This window comes from Canis lupus, chromosome 8 (assembly GCF_003254725.2).
Source record: "Canis lupus dingo isolate Sandy chromosome 8, ASM325472v2, whole genome shotgun sequence".
Lineage (NCBI taxonomy): Eukaryota > Metazoa > Chordata > Mammalia > Carnivora > Canidae > Canis > Canis lupus.
Genome location: NC_064250.1, coordinates 25,707,640 through 25,724,068, shown reverse-complemented (window position 1 = coordinate 25,724,068; position 16,429 = coordinate 25,707,640). Strand labels below are relative to the sequence as shown.

Genomic DNA, 16,429 nt, shown 5'->3' with positions numbered 1-16,429 from the left:
TGGATATGTTGTTAAATGTTACAGATGCTCAAGTTAGATATTGTATGATTTTGTCAATTTAAATAGTAGCATTTGAGAACCCTCTGGGAAAATAGTATATAGCTCTGGGAGTTGGAACAGAGGATAAGAATTGTTCTGAATTTACAAGGTGATTCATCAGTCATTGTAGTATCTTTCTTGTGTATGTGTGTGGTTTTTACATTGGAAAACAAAAGGAACAATCCATCCGAAATAATACACTTCTAAATATATTATCATCAGAAATGAAAAATCAGACTTATTAATAAGGTCCAGTGCTTCCAGTGCTCACCATGGTCTCTGTAGGCAGATGTAGGACATTAGCTAATGGTCTCTTCAGTAAATGGAACTAAATAACTAAATAACATCTATCTATCTCTATATATATAACATCTATATATGTAACATCTAAATAACATCAATAAGGACTCTAAAAGAACAACATAATGTCATTCTAAGCCATAAGCATTGAAAATGAAATTGTCACCCTCCATCTTCAATGATAATAGTTTATATTTTTTAGTTGAACTTTAAGAATATCATTTACATATATATTTTGGAGATTATTTGCTGAGTATCTGCCAAATTTCTGTGTTTTTTAAAAGTAATTTCCTTCTATGGAATTCCTCTTTTTTTGAGAAATTGGAACAACACTTGGGTCAAGGCAATATAGTGGGAAAGTCTGAGTGATGCTTTTGTACTAAAAGCTTGGAATTTAAAAAAATTAATTGAAATTGTAATGGATTTTATGGCACAAATTAAAATGAAGATTTTGGTATGGAGTGAATAGATCAATTTGTGAATAGATGACTTATGTTTGATAAAAACTGGTACTTAGGATCCCAGATGCTTTTTTTGTGTGTGCCATGTGTTGACAACCGAGTTAGAGATTGTTGTCAATCTCTATTTCATGATGGAAAGATATTATGAGTTATGGTCTACAAAATGCTTTTTTTGAAAAGCATTAAGTAAATTCCCAAGTATGTAAGTGATCTTTTCAATCAATGACTTGACTAAATTAAACATATTTTTACCCAAATGATTTGGATATAGACAGAATTTAAATAGCAAAAATATCTCAGTGTCTGGCAAATGGTGTATTTGCCCTTTGTATGTTAATGAAGCCCTGTAGAATTTTCTTCCTTCTTCAACTAGTATATCATGTATTTAGACTAAGCTTGCAAATTCCAGGCTGAAGTAAAGGTTCCCTTTTTCTTCCCTCTCCCAAACTTGTGTCTCAGGAGGGAAGATTTTACTGAAAGTGCCTTTTCAGCCTTTGCTATTGCATGCAGCCAGACATTGGAATACTTGTTATTGGCAAGTTGAAAAACTTTAAATCATGAAAGATTTACATGAATGATAGAAGATTTGAAATGGTTTATGGCATGTTCATTCACACTAAATCAGCCTTGCCTTCTTAGGCTTTTCTTTCAAGACACTTATGCAAATCCAAAATGACAAGAATGGGTTTAAAATGATTTTCAGCATCTGAAGATTAGCGAAAAATGACAGACTCATAAAGCACTATACTTTTTTTTGAGACTGAAAACTTCCAGACGTTGTAAACTGGAGCAGACTGGAATGAGAATAAATAAACATATTAGAGCTATTAGTTTCATCTTTGTTATTAAAGCAGCTCATTCTTTACTCTCAGGATGCCTTCACATTCCTTCCATGGGCATTGAGAAGTAATACCATCCTTGGCATACATACTGCTCTGCTTAAAGTTTTATCATCTGTGTTTTCCTTGTTTTGTTATGTTGAACTAAGCATAAAAGAGGTTTGCATATTATGCAAAAATTTTATGGCAAAGGACTGAATTTGACAGTTCTCCACAGAAGTTGATTTTTTTCATAAAAGTAAACATTTTACTATGTAGTTTTTAGTCATTTAAAAATACGATTAAGGGACGCCCTGAGTGCTCCGTGGTTGGGCATCTGCCTTTGGCTCAGGGCGTGACCCTGGAGTCCTGGGACGGAGTCCTACATCAGGCTTCCTGCATGGCGCCTGCTTCTCCCTTTGCCTGTGTCTCTGCCTCTTTCTTTCTGTGTCTCTCATGAATAAATAAATAAATAAAAATCTTAAGAAAAATATGATTAATTGTACACCAATCAGTAGAATTTATTATATCCCTTTCATTTTTAGACATTTTTCTTTTTGTCATACTAACTACTTCCGTTAATAGGATCAAGGGGAGTGATGGGCAAGTGTTGGTGCTTAGTCATTCAGTTATTTGACTGTCTGGTGGTGATTATAGAAAAGTGGATAGGGAATTAATAGTAAACACTCTCTAAGTGTTATGGACAAAAATTAAAATTATGATGTATTTTCTAAAGATGGTAGCAACAATATCATCCATCCTTCAGCAATGTGTCCTTGACCACCCCATCAGGAAATGGAGTATAATTCTCCTTCCTTTTCTTCTGTTCTGCCCATGGTCACACTCTTGTATCCAATAAAATGAGACAGAAGTAATGCTATAGGATTTCTGAGGCTAGATCAGAAGTATGATTGCTTCCTTGGATTCTTGGAACCTCACTTTCTGGGTGCTCTTAGACTGTTCCTTCTTTGAAACCAGCATCCTGTATTTCCCTTTGACTTGGACAAGCATGGCTGCTTCCACGTCTTGTGCCTCAGGGTATGGTTTCATTTTGAGATGCTTTGGAATTTTCTAAGACTTGTCTGGCTCCTAGGACTGGATGAGATACCTCAGGCTAGACTGAATCCTGTGTGGACCCTCATATTTGTTTCTCTACTCCACACCTGGGGTTGACCAGAAAACCAGAGGATTTGTGACTATGGAGTTGTCCAGGAGCTCTGTGGCTGGGTCCAGTTTCTAAGGGCCAGTTCAATGACCAATGCACTCTTGTTGACCTATGCTATATTTTTTTATGGGATCATGTCAGAGTGCTGCTGACATGCTGATTTGGGATAACTCAGTTTCACACTGGCCATAAAGGTCTAAGGACTTAGGGCTGGTTATCATCTATTACTGACTCCTGGGCTCCAGTTGTCACCCATATTCCAGTTGCAGTACAGACTTCAGTTATGGCATTGGGAGTCTGCAGCTGGGCTGGATAAGTGGATAATTATACATAACATGCCAAGACACTGCTCCTTTCACTTTGCCTACATCTTGATAGAAAATGATCACACACAGGGAACAAAAAAAAAAAAAAAAGGAAAAACAAACCAAAACCATTGTCAAGTGATAAAGTAATCTGCAGGACAAGACTCAGAGGTCTCTATGAGGATGAATACTGATCAAAGCATAAGTAACTGAGTGAGGGAACTAGAAGAAGACATTAAATTTAGAAAAATGCTTGCATTTATTATTTCAGTATCAAGGGATGCCAAATATTAGACTGTGGGCATAGGCCTGAATAGCTAAAACAGAGTCGGGTAGAAGACACTGAAATTTCCAAGGAAATGGAGGGACTCACAGTAGTGGCTTTAAATGTAAGAATATTTAGTATAGAAACCAAAATTAATTTTATAAACTAGATATTTTTATATGTTCTTAAATCCAGATGAAAGATGTTCCTAGCATATCAATCTTGAAAGAAATTTAAGAATCCTGAAATTCAGGAGGGATTAAAAAAAGCTTTAAAAGGATTTTTATTTGAGGATCGATAATTATAAAAAATGACAGCCATGCTTTATGATTTAAATAATAGTTCTGTATTTGGAAAGGGAAACAATTTCAGGAATGGTGTTTTAGTCTCAATGATTTTTACAGTTTATCTTGAAAATATACTTCACAACAAAAAAGCTCTTGTCTGCTGACCCAACTTTCATTACAAGTCAATGTAACATTTTAATTCATAAGTAAACTACTATTTGTCCTCAGAAACTTTTAATTTAAAACTAAAAGAAAGGGATCCCTGGGTGGCGCAGCGGTTTGGCGCCTGCCTTTGGCCCAGGGCGCGATCCTGGAGACCTGGGATCGAATCCCACGTCGGGCTCCCGGTGCATGGAGCCTGCTTCTCCCTCTGCCTGTGTCTCTGCCTCTCTCTCTCTCTCTGTGACTATCATAAATAAATAAAAAATTAAAAAAAAATATTAAAAAAAATAAATAAAACTAAAAGAAACTTTAGTATCATAAATCAGGTTTTAACAATAAATGGCCATATTTTGTTATAATATTTTTTAAGGAAAAATAATAATTTCTAAGCAGCAACTTCATTTGGTAGCTAATAATAAATGATCAAGGACAATTTAGAAACAAATGCAAATTTCAGTCCTTCTATATCATCCAATTTTTCATTTTCCTCTTGTGTACTGTGGTGATAACAGTAACTATATATGTTAGAGAATTGAGAGAAACAGCAATAAAAATAACATTTGGCTCCTTCACCTAGAAAATACTCAGACATGTACTTTATTCCATCTAGAAAGGCATAGTTCCTGTCTTTTATGACCTGTTGACAGATAACTCTGTGACTAGCAGCTCAGAAATGGGAATAATTAAAAGTGATCTCTATATATTAGAGAAATAATCCATTAAAACCAAGATCCACTGTTTAGGAAAAATTCTGAGACAGACAACTACAAAGTAAGTACTATAAATAAATAAATAAATAAATAAATAAATAAATAAATAATAAATAAATAAATAAATAAAATTTTTTAAAGAGTTGGAAGAGGGGCAGACGCAGCGAATCTTCAAGCAGATTCACTGCTGATCAGGAGCCCAGTGTGGGGCTCCATCTCAGGACCCTGAGATAATGATCTGAGCCAAAGTCAAGAATCAACGTTTAACCTTTAACTGACTGAGCCACCCAGTTGCCCCTAAGCATAGACTTTTTAATTCCAAGTATAATAAAAAAATACTTAGGAATTATAATGACATACACATTATAAGTGAGCTAACAATAGGATATTATATCTGGAAAAGCAAAGAGGATACAATTAATTATGAAGAGAATGGTAATCCTTTAGCCTTACAAACAAACACATTCTTGCTGACTCTTAAGTCTGGATTTTTTTTTCTGCATTTTAGATAAGATTAAAAAAAAAAAAAAACTAGTAGGCTAGACAAAAGGTCAGAGAAGAACTTTAAGTTTCAGGTGACCCTACATCCCAGTTTATATTTGTTCTAGCACAACTATTTATGAATGATACATTACACACTTGCGCTATGTTATGGCTGTTTTTCCAGTAGATGAACATGGCTATAAAGAAGATATTCAGCAGCTTTTCCCCATTGTTCCAGTACCTAAAGGAAGAAGATAGAAAGAGCTAGAATGTTCTAGTCTTACCAAATGGAACTTCTTTTAATAAAATCCCTCAATGGCTTCATATTTACCCCTAAAGTTCAAAACGTGCACTCTGGGTCACAAGGCCATTCATTATCTAGAGCCCTCTTATCTTCAGAGGCTCACCCCTGTATACTTCTTTTCTCAATCTTAACTCCCTAGTCATGCTAAACTTCTTGGATTTTTTTTTTCAAACCAATGCTCTCTCTTGTGTACTCTTACTTAATCTCTCATCTTTTACTCCATGTTTCCCACCGTGCACTTCACTTTATGACCTCTGATTGCCCTAGCGCCTCAGTTCAGATATCACTTTCTCTAGAAATCAGTTCCTGGACCACTGACACTGAGGTCTGGTATCATCCCTTCTAAGTACTTCTATAGCACTTTGTGGTTCCTGCAATCATATCCCTTATCCCAATGTCTTTTAATTTTCTGTTTACCATATGCCTAATTTGACTCAACATTCCAGAGACAGGGCCTGTTGTATAGTCAGTGTGTAGCCTACTCCTTAGCCTACAAGCCCTTTAAATGACTATGTACTGAACTGGTTTGATAATTAGAGACGCTCTCTAATATTAAGATTTCCTGGGTTTACACAAATGACTGGTCAGATCAACAAAAATAAATTTGAGTTATAATCCATAATTCTGCATAGAATAATCATAGAAGCTTCTGTGATTCATCAAATTTGGCTCCCTTTTTCCAGTCTATACTATAACTGCCCAGACAGTGTTTGCCTTGTTTATCTTTAAACCTCTGGGGACAGAAAAAGCACAGCTCCTTTGGCAATGTTATTGCACAGTTATAAGAATATTTGATATTTAGGAATTTATAAGAAGTAATTTAAAAAAAAAATACAAGGTTTTAATTCCTTGTTTATTAGACTTTTTTTCTGCCCCTCAAGAAAGGCAGATGGTTTTCAGTACAGCCATACATTTGTTATTAGAAAAGGGCTATTTTTGTATGCAAAATGGATGTCACAGTACTGAAGCATATGTGTTGGCATATACATCCAATAATGTATTATTCTATGGGGAACTAACTCTAACAAGCAGTACTTCTTCGTATACAAATTTAAAAAAAGAATTGGACTTTAAAATCTTGGAGGCTTAATAACTTTAAAATATCTATATCTTGGGATGCCTGGGTGGATCAGCGGTTGAGTGTCTGCCTTTGGCTCAGAGCGTGATCCAAGAGTTCCAGGATCGAGTCCTACATGGGGCTCCTTGCATGGAGCCTGCTTCTCCTTCTGCCTGTGTCTCTGCCTCTCTCTCTGTGTCTCTCATGAGTAAATAAACAAAATTTTTCCAAAAACATCTATATCTTTATCATCTATCTATCTATCTATCTATCTATCTATCTATCTATCTATCTATCTTTCTATCTATCATCTATCATCTATATCTCAATTGTACTCTGACAAAATGGGTTATATTTTCTAAGTCATTTGGATAAGACCATCAGGTATTTAGGACTGTTTTCATACAGTAAATATATTCTCACTGTAGATATTTTCTTTAATTATAAAGAATTTTGGCTCTTAATAAAGTCTTACTATGTGCAATAAGATATTGATTTATGTGTTTCATGAATTAATTCATGATTTTCACAACAATCTTATGAAGTAAGCATATTGTTATGCATATTTTACAAATAAGGAAAATAAATCCTAGGGGATTATATAACTTATCATATATTCATATAGCTAGTAAGTAATAGATCTGGAATTTGTGTCCAGGCAGGCTGGCTTCAGAGTCTGAAAACTCAGTCATTCTGCTATTAGTATTTCGAGGTTAAATATACATATTTCTATTAATAGGCTAGTGAGTTTTTCACTTAAAAGTGGGATAAATAATCTGCTATGATTGATGAATGTATGATGTAAAATATAAAAATATTAGTTTGAACAATAGGAGATTCCATGGGATGGTGAACCAGGCTCACATTTTCAAGGAGTTTCCTACACAGAAGGCTAGTAGACATTAGAGATGGAATCAAGTGGAGTATCCCCAAATACATGTCTATTCATCCATAAATCCACTTAATAAAATATTCATAAAACTCTATCACATAGCATTTGTAAGTGCTAATATTAAGCACTGTGAAAAATACAAAATATACTTTCTGATGGTCCCTACAAAAAAAAAAGGCACTTTAAGTATGAACAAACATAAGTGCTTTAGGGTATGACTGAAATTTTGCTTTATGATTGGGATGATGGAGATCCCTGGTGGTTCAGGGGTTTAGTGCCTGCCTTTGGCCCAGGGCGTGATCCTGGAGTCCCAGGATCAAATCCCACATCGAGTTCCTTGCATGGAGCCTGCTTCTCCCTTTGCCTGTGTCTCTGCTTCTCTCTCTCTCTCTCTCTCTGTGTCTCTCATCAATAAATAAATAAAATCTTAAAAAAAGATTAGTATTATGGTGTTGCTAACATAAATAACAAGTCTTAAAAGATATAGATAGCACAGAGTAATCATGCTTCTGTGAAGTACTTATTAGAGCTAAGTATAGCTTCCCAGGTGATTTTTAGGCTCACTAAATTTAAGAACCATGGAGACCTTAGTCTTGAACTTTTTTTGGTTATGTGTCACATTATACAACAGTGTTCTTAATTTTTTTAATCCATCCTTTGGGCCGTCTACTGAAACCCTTTGTAGATACATGTTCCTAAAATATTCAGAGCAGAAATGGGGTGAATAGTATGGTGAATGTTAGAAATTGAATTGTGTTCATTCAAAATTCATATTCTGAAATCCTAACTCCTAGTACCTCAGAATGTGATCTTATTTGGAAATAGGTGTGCTTTAGATGTCTAGATAAGATGAGGCCATACAGAAGTGGATTGGACCTTTTCCAATACGAATTGAAGCCCTTATAAAAAGGGACTCCCATGCAGAGAGAACATCACATGAAGACTAGAGTTAATGCTGCCACAAGCTAAGGCATTTCCTACAAAAGCCTGCAACAGTTCTTTGGAGAGAGCATTGCTCTGCTGGCATCTTGATCATGGACTTCCAGTTTCCAGAATATTGAGACAATTTCTATTCAAGCCACTCAGTTTGTGATATCTCGTCATGGCAATCTTAGCAAACTAATATAATGGGGAAGGAAAATAATCCTTTCTAAAATTCTTGATTCAGCTTTTGGATTATTATTGTATAAATGCAACAGAATATATTAAGGTTTGGTTTCCCAGAAATATTCTGGAAGTGGAAGGATAATTGGGAAATAAGCTACTAGTTATGGGAAACAATACTGTTTATGGAAAATGGGCTTCAGCATTAGAAAGATCTCAGTTCAAAATCCAACTCTGCTGTTTTACTAGCTGTGTCACCTACAACAACATTAACCTAGCAGAGTGTTCTTATCTGTTGAGAGGTAATGATAGTAAAAGTCTACCCTATGTAGTTGAGGAGATGAAAAAATATAATATCTGAAAACAAAACATCTTAAAACAGTGCTATATAATATGGAAGTATTCAATAAATGAAAACTCTCAATAGTATCTATTATTATTGTTCTTTTATTAGTGTTAAGTCTTTAAGGATTCTGCTACAGAAAGAGAAAAAAAACTGGTTTTATTATCGCCTTCCCCCCCTTTACTAGATGTGAGAATCTTGCAACTTGCTTGGTTTGATGGTTAGAAGAGAATTGTAGATGTATCATTACGAGCTTCACCAGGCAATTTATTCATAGGTAGAATTTATAATTTTGTAAGTAAAGTGATTTAATTTTTAAATAAAAGTTTATCTATAACCTAATACAATACTGACTCATCCTGAAGAAACAGGTTTACTTTTTAAAAAAAAAATTTTTTTAATTTATTTATGATAGTCACACACACAGAGAGAGAGAGAGAGAGAGGCAGAGACACAGGCAGAGGGAGAAGCAGGCTCCATGCACCGGGAGCCCGACGTGGGATTCGATCCCGGGTCTCCAGGATCACGCCCTGGGCCAAAGGCAGGCGCTAAGCCGCTGTGCCACCCAGGGATCCCCGAAACAGGTTTACTAAATCAAACTTTCCAGCCTAGAAAGATCTACTCATAAGATATTTTTCTTTTTCTCCCAGGACATTTTACTTCATATATGTAAACTAATGCAGTAGGACAGCAGTCAAATTAAGAATGTTGTTTTTTAATAATAAAGATAATGCTTTCTTATGTTAGGAATATAGAAAATATAAAGAAGAAAATAAAAATTGTTCTTCAGTACAGTAGCTTAAGATAAAAATACCACTAATTCCTGATATATATCCGTATATACGTATGTGTTATATATGTGTATATAATGTATATACATGTATATGTGTGTATAAAAATGAATACATATGAATCAGTCTGTCCAAATTGCTTTATAATTATCCTTTTTTAAAAAAAAGTATCTCCTACACTTTTATTCATGTTTATCCCACATTAAATTGTTTCTACTTTTAGGATAGTGCTAGATTTTGTTAAATAGCTGAGCTCTGGTAGTATGTTTCAGAGCATTTGAAAGTCTATGCATTTGAGAAGGGTAGACCTTGGCAAACCTTGCCTATGCCCCATGCTCTGGATGCTTCCTGGCAAAGACAGTGTGTTCTACACCCTTTCAATCTATATATATTAGGATAAATCCAAAAATTATGTAAGTAAAATGTATTTTAAAACATTATTGATGGTGCCTGGGATGGAGAATACAGGTTTTAATTTATCCCTTAGTATGAGGAGCATATGTGACTATTAAAATCTTGTAAACTTACATTGACATCACATTTTGTTAAAATTCTCAGAGAGCAATGTCAAAGGGAAATATTTAAATATCAGATATATTGTACAGAAATAATCTCTGTACATTGAATAACAGCAAAATAGAAATACATTTAAAGAATTTACAAAATATTTTGAATGTTTAAGAAATTTTATGAGAGATATGGATAAGTCTAAGCAATGCTAAAACCACAAATGAGGTTGTTCAATTTGATTAAAAAATTAAGTGGAGAATTTGCATAATTAGTCTTCTTTTCAGGCAATTATTTTTATATTATTATATTTATCTAAATTCAATTATTGAAAAATATATTTTATCCTGGACTTGGAAAATAGACTAAAAGGAATAAAGTGCTAACATTTGTAGTAGTCTTTTTTTTTTTAATTTATTTTTTATTGGTGTTCAATTTACTAACATACAGAATAACCCCCAGTGCCCGTCACCCATTCACTCCCACCCCCCGCCCTCCTCCCCTTCCACCACCCCTAGTTCATTTCCCAGAGTTAGCAGTCTTTACGTTCTGTCTCCCTTTCTGATATTTCCCACACATTTCTTCCCCCTTCCCTTATATTCCCTTTCACTATTATTTATATTCCCCAAATGAATGAGAACAGTCTTTTTTTTTTTTTAAGAGAGAAAGAGAGACCAAGCTAGCATGAGTAGGGTCAGGGGTGGGGAAGAGTAGAGGGAAAGGGAGAGAGAGAATCTTAAGCAGGCTCTACACTCAGTGCAGAGCTCAATCTCATGACGCTATGATTATGACCTGGGCTGAAATCAAGAGTCGGATGCTTAACTGCCTGAGCTATCCAGGCACCTCTAGTAGTCTTTAACCTATTAGATCCTTCCCCTATCTGTAAAGCTTATGTTCTCTAAATTTATTCATATTTAAAATGTAAAATTTAAGCTTTAAAGGAGTAGTTTGTATCTCAAGAAAATGAAAACAGGGGTACCTGGGTCACTCAATCTGCTAAGCATTAAGCTCAGGTCATGATCTCAGGGTCCTGGGATCAAGCCCTGCATCAGACTCAGTGGGGAATCTGCTTCTCCCTCTACCTCTCTCCCTGCTCATGTGCTCTCTCTCTCTCTCTCTCTCAAATAAATAAATGAAATCATAAAAAAATAAAATGAAAACTGATAATTTTTGAGAGTTCCTATTTATGTATTTATCAAAATAAAAGATGAGAGAAAGAGAATGAATAAATGAATCCTTCCATCTTTTCATTTTGGCTCTCCTTTGTGAGAATGTTTGCAACCAAAAAGATGATACATGACTAGCCTTTGGCTGTTCTCTAATGCCTAATCAATAAAATTCAAATCTGCTTGAGTCAGAAGCTGTGTGTTGTGAGATGGAAGAGTGATATTTTACTTTTTCCAAAACTAAGTTTCTGCATTATATGTAGGTTTATATGTTGAATATGAGATTTGGAGATAGAATGGTTAAACTATTAAGAGCTGAAAGAGCACTCATTACAACACCTGGCACAGAAATTGGCACCCAGTAAGTTCTTTCTTTTACCCTTTCAGATAAGAGTAGAAAGAAAAGTTCTGGAGAAGTATTTTAGAATGAAGCAGAAATGAAGCTGATGAAAGAAATTAAATATGCTTTCTCTTGTCTTTTTCCATCTTATAAACCAATTCTTCTGATAGCAAGAATTTACAACAAAAAGGGATTGATATATGATATTCTTTGGTTAACAAAATTAGTGTTTTGTATAAGTGTATCTCGGGCTTTGGAAAAATCATATATGAAAATGAATATTTTGATAAATTACCTTTGTCTTACATGTTTAACAGGATTCCTATCATGATAGGCTCAGGATGGTACTGGGAGAGAGTTCTCCAAGGTCTGTCACATTCCTATATGTTTTGTGAGTGAGGCAGTAATGAGTCTTTTTTCTAGACTGTCCTTTTAAAAGGATGTCTAAATGGTGAACAGCCTTGAAGAAGAGATAGTCTCCCTCCAGAGGAAAGGACTGCTGTGGTCACTGCATACAATAAAAGATTTAGGTTTTCTAAGCTCAGAGTTTCTCTCTTCTAGGACAGCTTACTGTGAATGTAGGCATTTGAATCCATCCCTATCACCTCCATAGGACTTGGGGGAGAGGGGAACTGCTACAAATATGATGATGTTCCTGTTTGCTGTGCCATAAATAATGAAAGTCCTCTGTTTCTGCCCTGGGAATCTCATGTCTTCTACTAGCATCAATAAAACTGGAAAGTGAACTTGTTAGTTTAGAAATGTGGTGATCTCAGACCCTTCAGTTATTACAGATAGGTTTTCAACAAACACTGGTTGGGTAACTAAATAGTTTTTCCCATAAAATAAAAATAGAACTTGATTTGCAAAGTGGAATTAAAAATTTTAAAAATTTATATTCTGGGTAAAGCAAGATATATCTTTATTGACTGGATTTAGTATTGTCCCTCAGAACTGGAAAGAAAAAAAAAAGAAAACATTCTGATATTGGTTAAAATGGTAAGAAAAACTTTATTCAAGACTCTTGCAATGGGGATATTGCAAAGGGCAAAGAGATTGGGCTTAACTCCAAACACAGTAAAGACAAACTGAGGATTTATAGCCAATGAGCAAAGTGGAGGAGGTCAGTGGATGAAAATGACCAAATTGAAAGGACAAAGATGGGAGAATTCTTGCTAAACTAATTTGATAGGATTCTTGGTGAAGGCAGGTCAAGAGCTTAGACATCAAGGGTAATGGTTAAGAATGGGGTTTCTGCTGACTTTGTAGAGAATAAATGGTCATCACAATTGCAGCTCAGATGATACTTCAACCAGAAACCTTTCCAGATCAACCAAATCAGAAATATTTATCACTTCCAGGAATATTCTGTTTCTGAATCTAAAGTTTGAGAACTCACAACTTAGTGCTGTATACTATTTGTAGTATGTGGCTTCTAATTTGTATTATGTAAAATTTTATCTTCCCAAGATTCAAAATTCACTGGTGTTTTAGTCATTGTCTGACTCATACTTGTACTCCCAACAACAGCCAGCAACCATCCACACAGTTCTTCAGCCCAAACAAGTATTAAAATTATCATTCTGTTCCTCTTCCTTGTTCCTTCCTTCACTCCCTCCTTCTCTTTCTCCTCTTCCTCCTCTCCTTCTTTTTCTTCTCTCTCTCTCTGTATACATATATAATGTTCATATAAATATGCACATTTTACATGTTTAAATGTGTGTTTTTGTGTTTTTCAGACTCTAAGACCATATAGTCTGTAACATTTCAATGTACTGCATATGGGAAAACCAGGGTGGGTGAGGTTATTGCAATAATCATGTTTAATGTATCACTTGGCAAAAACTAGCAGAGATTACAAATTTCTAAAAGGCATAATTTGAGGAAAACTACACATTTTGCTGTTTGAATTAGCAACTGATGTTTGAACTACCTTTGATATCTCCAAAGCAGCTGAGTGCAGTCTCATGTGGATTAACCACAAGGGAATTTGAATTCAGTTTTTAGTGTTTTAGGTTTGTTTAAAATGTTTGTTTTTTCCTGAGCCATAGTCTGTCAGGACTGATTCTAAGAAGTATCTTTAAGGTAGGGTTGTGTTTTTTTGTTTTGTTTTGTTTTGTTTTTGTTTTTAACACCAGCATAAGTCATGAGGCTCATCAAGTCATTTCCCAATAAATGTTTGGTCAGTAAAAAATGAAACTTCTGGATTTCTTTTATAAATAGTGATAATAATTTTTATTGGGTTATAAAAACACAAATTCATTGTATAGAACTTTGAGAATAAGTATATATATACACACAATGAAATAAAAGCATCCGCAAATCCAAAATCAGGATAATTACTTTTAACCATAAAATTCTACTTTATGGATGTAGTACATTTTTTAAAACCAATTATTAATATAGTTTAAAATTTCATGCATTTATAATTTATTAGCTGTTGAAAATACTATTTTATTTGATTTTATTTTTAAATATTTTATTTATTCATTCATGAGAGACACAGAGAGAGAGAGAGGCAGAGACATAGCAGAGGGAGAAGCAGGCTCCCTGTGGAGAGCCCAATGTGGGACTCGATCCCAGGACCTGGGATCAGGCCCTGAGTCAGAGGCAGACACTCAACTGCTGAGCTACCCAGGCATCCCAGAAAATACTATTTTAATTAATTAATTAATTAATTAATTTAGAATATACTATTTTAAAGAACATCATTGCTGAGAAAATTTGTGTACATCCATTGTTATCAACTTAAATATAACCCTAGAAATGAAATTTCTGTGTCAAATATATGCATATATTAGGTTCTAGGCAAAAAAGATGCTGATTTAAATTTTTAGCAGTGATAGACTTTAAAATTTTAAATGATCTTTTACATTTATGTAATATAATGAAAAACAACATGCTATCAAATTATGATATTATTATGATATGGTATTATTCAGTTATGCCTGGAATATAATTGATGATTGTATACCATGTGGGAGGGGGCAAATATCTCAAGGCAACTGCTTGGCAAATATGAAAAATATTTGTTGCCTGTTCATGATGTCCAGAAAGGAATAGAGTATTTCTCATGAGGGGTGATTTACAAACTGACAAATCTAGGACAATGTCTTAAGTTCTGCACATAACCAGGATGGGGCATTGACTGGCCTACTACTGTCCCTCATTTCTGACATAAAGAAGAAAAGGATCAAAAGTCTAAATCCTTTGTGCCAGGTCAGGCAGCTAGGTTATTAGGATGGGCATCTCTTGACTATTGTTAAGATACTGGCTTAGGTTCTTTTATGGCATTCTACCCTGACAGTTGAGTACAATGTCATTTTTTTCTGCCATAGTAATTTTATTTGGATAAAATGCTGACATAAAACGTACAGAGCGTGTGGATCTTATTTTGAGATACTGAGCTATCAGCTTCTGTTAGATTGAATGAATGCCCACAATTTGTTAGGCATATGTGGAAATAAAAACCTCTAAGGTTTGTACATTGTAGAAATATCTGAGAAATACTTTTCTGAGTGTGTTATTATTCTTTTCCCAACAGCCTACTAATGGTGACAATAGTATTTCTGTGTGTGGATGAGACTGAAAAGACAGTACAGAACCACCTGTCACCCCTACACTGTATATACCTGACATTTATCATTTGTTTTGTTCTGCTGGCTGGAATTTGAGTATGTTGTTACAGTTTATTCTGAGCCATGGCTAAAGAATTTTCTTTATAGCTGGATGTCATTTTGATTGGTCTATTATCATTTTCTACAATTGTGCCAAGTTGCTTGAAAATGGTAATCAGTGGCTCATAGAAAGCCTTTCTTCAACCTCTTATTTGTGATGACCTCACTTTGGTTCACTTACACCATCGCTAATGGGCTGCTCTGTCATTTTTCTTTGTAATTTTCTATCATATCTTTTTTTTATGGTGAAAAAAAATTATATTTAGATTTATAGCCGGCTGGACTGTTTAGATGATCCCAATTTTGTTGGCAACATCCAAAGCATCATAGTCAGAAGCCAGTTGAACATATGCTTTTTTCTCTCCATCAGGCCTGCTCAAGGTGTTGACCTTGGCCACATCAATGTCATAGAGCTTCTTCACAGCCTGTTTGATCTGGTGCTTATTGGCCTTGACATCCACATGAACACAAGTGTGCTGTTGTCTTCTATTTTCTTCATGGCTGACTCAGTAGTTAAGGGGAACTTGATGATGGCATAGTGATCAAGCTTGTTTCCTGGGGGCGCTCTTTCGAGGATATTTGGGCTGCCTTCGGAGATGCAGGATCTTGGGTCATTGGAATGTAGGTGACGTCAGAATCTTCTTTTTTTTTTTTTTTGTGACTGTGCACGCCTTTCAGCACCGCTTTCTTAGCTTTCAAAGCCTTTGCTTTGGCTTCGGCTTTGCGAGGGGCAGGGGCTTCCTTCTTCGCCTTCGGTGCCATCTTCGTGAAAGGGCTCTATCATATCTTGAGGTAGCTATATGGTATGATCTGAACTCTCCACTACTGAAATGGGCTATTTTCCAGAAACTCATTAGAGCTTGTCTTTTTATAGAAAGTGGTATCAAGAGAGTGCTCAGGATTCTGCAAATGTTTTCCGTGATAGGTCCAGGTATCAGCTAGATAAAAAGATGAGAAATGCTGGTGATTCACATACTAAATTAGTTAATTCTAAAGCTTGTTGTCCATGGCATCAGACCTCTAAGGTACCTACCAGCTTTATGATTTCAATATGTGTTCATATGCCACATTGAATTATTCATTTATTTAGCAAATATTTCTTAATTACTTTCTTGGGTCAGGTGCAAGAGCTTCAGTAGAGAATAAGGCAGAAATATCATTTATCAAAGGGTCATCATCTAGTAATAATTGTACTCTGGATAGTATATTATACATATGAGTTTAATTATATCCTCCACAAAATATATGTTGCA

The 16,429-nt window shown here is 35.0% G+C and overlaps 1 pseudogene; it reads right to left on the bottom strand.

Annotated features, from left to right (window-relative positions):
* Window positions 1–15,448: 15,448 nt before the first annotated feature.
* LOC125755555 (60S ribosomal protein L23a-like) lies at window positions 15,449–16,038 on the bottom strand (annotated as a pseudogene).
* Between the last annotated feature and the right edge of the window lie 391 nt (window positions 16,039–16,429).